This window comes from Bison bison, unplaced genomic scaffold, assembly GCF_000754665.1.
Source record: "Bison bison bison isolate TAMUID 2011002044 unplaced genomic scaffold, Bison_UMD1.0 scf7180017864376, whole genome shotgun sequence".
NCBI lineage: Eukaryota > Metazoa > Chordata > Mammalia > Artiodactyla > Bovidae > Bison > Bison bison.
In genome coordinates, this window is record NW_011494948.1 from 15,554,839 (window position 1) to 15,558,343 (window position 3,505).

A 3,505-nucleotide genomic window follows, 5' to 3' on the forward strand; every position below is an offset into this window, starting at 1 on the left:
CACAGGGAGCCCAAAGATGGCTCAGGCCCTCGAAGAGACTGGCAAAGGGGCTCAGAAGGTAGGAACCCAGAGTCTAGCAAAGGGGCTTGGCAGGGGGCAAGTTCCCCTTTTATTTCTGCCACTGCCAAGTGAGGAAGAAGAGTCGCCTGCTCTGGAACCAAGGACTGGACGGTGATCTACAGGCGTCACCCATTCTAAGCAAGTCAACGGATTAAATATGATTTTTATTAACTCAGTCTTCTTTTTTTAGAGGGGTTGCTAGCTAAACGGAAGGATTCACACTAAGATTCCGATACGCGGCTGTCCTATAGTTCTGATCGAGTATGGGAAGATAAGACTCAGCGAGAAGGAGGGCAGCAGGGGCGCGGAGATGAACAGGTCTGGCTTTGCCAATACCCACCCACTCAGCACATCTTCCCTTCCGGAGCGGTTCGCGGCATCTGCGCATGCTCCTTCCGCCCCTGTCAGGCCCTCCGAGGGGTCGCGCTGTGCTCTGTGGAGGTGGGGTCTGCGCATGCGCGTCCTGCTCGCCCCGTTCTGCCGGAGGGGCGGGAGAGTCAGTTGTGGAACTGGCCAGTGCGATTGAGGGGACGACTGCGGCCAGACCCATAGGAAGTGACTGTTAGGAGATGTGGACAAAGCGGCGTGCGACAACAACAGGTCACAGAGAGAAGAGGAGGGGTGCGGCCGCCCGGGGCAGTTTAGGCAGGCGCAGAGTCCTCGACGGTAGCGCTTGTGGGTCCTCCTTTCTTCCGGGTTGCAGTTTGTGGTGCCCGCGGGAGGCAAAAAACCAGAGAACGGAACGGGGTGGGTGTGTTAGACCCAGAGGAAACCCCTCTCCATCCCGTCCTCACATCTCCGAGGCCTAGAGAGGACTCAATCTTAGGTCCATTGTACCCCATATCGTCCCCCTGAAGAAAAACTAAATTTGCACAGTAACCGCGCCAGACCCCACCCTCAGTCTTTCAGTCAGTTCCAAAGGGCTCACCCACACTCCGGGGGACTCTGAGTCGAAAAGGGGGTCCGTGGAACAGGGTGGGATTACAGCAATTGAAAAAATTGCTCTGGAGCCGTCTCTGGCCTGGGAAAACCGCTGCTTCCACAGATAAGCCGAGGGGAGCATTCGCGGGGCACAGAAGAGTGACTTCAGACCACAGAACAGGTAGTGTAGACTGAATGAGGTACGAATTGGCCCAGTGAAGACGGAATTAGGTGCTAATTGGCCCAATCTGAGACTGGGTTAATAACTGACTTCTGACCCCCAGGCCCCTGTAAGGACAGCGAAGGGAGCCTTTGACTACTCCAGCTACAGGTGTGAAGTCACAGAGGCACTGGGGCTCTTGAAGCTTGATGCTTCTTCTGAATGAAGACGGCCCAGTCATATTAAGTAACATGTATATATGAGGTGCTGTTTTGAGTATATTTACTTTGTTAGGCCTCAGGACAACCCTATGAGGTAGGGATTACAATCACCCTCAGTTTACAGATAAGCCTGTGAGTGCTTCTCTAATAAGGAGTAAAGCAGGACTTCACATTCAAGGCAGTCTGGCTCCAGAGTCTGCACTCCTCTAAGAGGACAACCTACAGATGTACACAATCTACAATCTGGGTAAGAGACCAGATAAGGGATACCCACTAAAAGGTCAAACTTGGAACTTATTCCCTGAGCACCTACTCTCACACTGCTGTGTTTCTCATACACCATTTCAGTATTCTCAATAATCTTGTACAGAAGGAATTGCTTGGATATGGAGACAAAGAGATGTTCCATATGCTGCCCCAGATTACACAGATAGTAGTTGAACCAAGTTGATGAAGCAACTTGACTCACATAACAAGTTAACCAAGACAAATGACGAGACTAAAATCTAGGCCTCTTATCTACCCATCTTGGGGTCTGTATGGTCAAGGATCACTCAAGATGGCTGTTCTCTTGCTCTGTGTACATCCCCTGCTGGACCAGTGCCTGCTTCACCTATACCCTACTCACATGACTGACCTTCCCACATACTTGCCCCAGGCCCCAGCTACTGACGAATGTTCTTATCAGTGGGGCAGTGAGGGGCGTGCTCCTCTGCTAGTTTCTGGTAACCAATGAGCCAACCTGACGTCAATTCCCCCTATAACTGGCAGTCTCCCCTTCCCCAGGGCGAAGACTGCAGCCATGTACTGCCCGTCATCCACAACACACAGTGAGGTGTCGCTCCAGGACCTTGCTTCAGACATGTAAGATCCCACATCCATTAAACCACTGATGTCTCTGTCTTGGGCTCTGGGCTTTTTCTTCGGTCTTGAAGCTGGGCATGCACAGGCCTTGTAGGCCTGCGGGGTAGCAGCCCAACAGGGTCGTTTTACTACATGCATTTTAAAAAAACATTTTTTATTTTATCTATTTGTGGCCGTGCTGGGTCTTTGTTGCTATGCACTTTCTCTAGTTGTATCAAGCGGGGGCTACTCTCTAGTTGCCATGTGTGGACTTCTCATTGCGGTGGCTCCTCTTTTGTGGCGTGTGGGCTCTAGAATGCACAGGCTCAGTAGTTGTGGTGCGCGGGATTATTTGCCCCATGGCATGTGGAATCTTCTCAGAACAGGGATTGAACCTGTGTGCCCTGCATTGGCAGATTCTTAACTACAGGACCACCAGGGAAGTCCCCTACTATATGCATTTTAACAAACATTTATTTGTTCATTCAGCAAATGTTTGTTGTGCCAGTCATTCTTGGAGGCACTTAGGATTCAGCAGTGAACAAAATAAACATGGTCCCTTCCCTCTGAGGGAGGGTGAAGGTAGAGAGTGTAAAATATCAACAAAGCTAGACTTTAAAGCTAGACAGCAAAGCTAGACAGAGGATGAGATGGTTGGATGGCATCACCAACTCCATAGATATGAGTTTTGAGCAAGCTCCGGAAGTTGGTGATGGACAGGGAAGCTTGGCGTGCTGCAGTTGGACATGACTGAGTGACTGAACTGAACTGAGACTCTAAAGCAGTGAAAACAGATTTTGTTTAGTAAGTACTGACAGTAGGGGAAAAAGCTGGACTCCATTCCGATTTGTGCAGGGTGTTTTAAAGGGAGAATGAGAGAGGGAGAGGAGGAACAAGCAGGGGCTCAAGTAGAGTGAGGGAAGTGAAAAATTTTAGAAATACAGTTGGTCAGTGTAAGAGCGATTATGTTACTCAAAAACTGGGTTTGCTTCCTGGTGGGTGTCGAGCCAAAAGATATAACCGAGGCAAAGAGCGGGAGAAAGAAGGATTTATTATTACTTGAAGCAAGTAAGGAAAACAGTGGGGATTTTCCCCAAAGCAGTGTCTCCCTGAACAGCAAAATTGGGGAAGTTTTAAGCCGAGGGTAAATAAATATTCTATTAGGAGATTGCGTGGTGTGTGTATATCCATGGCAGGGTTGGGGTGGGGGGAGCTTGAGCAGTGGAAAATTCAGCATAGAACTGGGGCAAAAGTTGTCAGAGTCCAAGCTATAGTTGAAGCCATGATGGTCAGCAAAGGT

General features: G+C 49.7%; 1 long non-coding RNA gene across 1 annotated transcript in view; it reads left to right on the plus strand.

Moving 5' to 3' along the window:
- Positions 1–473: 473 nt before the first annotated feature.
- LOC105000969 overlaps positions 474–3,505 on the plus strand; it is a 56,334-nt gene continuing 53,302 nt past the window's right edge. Inside the window, exons 1-2 of the long non-coding RNA XR_826804.1 lie at positions 474–735; positions 2,149–2,226. This is a non-coding gene — a long non-coding RNA (uncharacterized LOC105000969). The remainder of the gene's footprint in view (positions 736–2,148; positions 2,227–3,505) is intronic.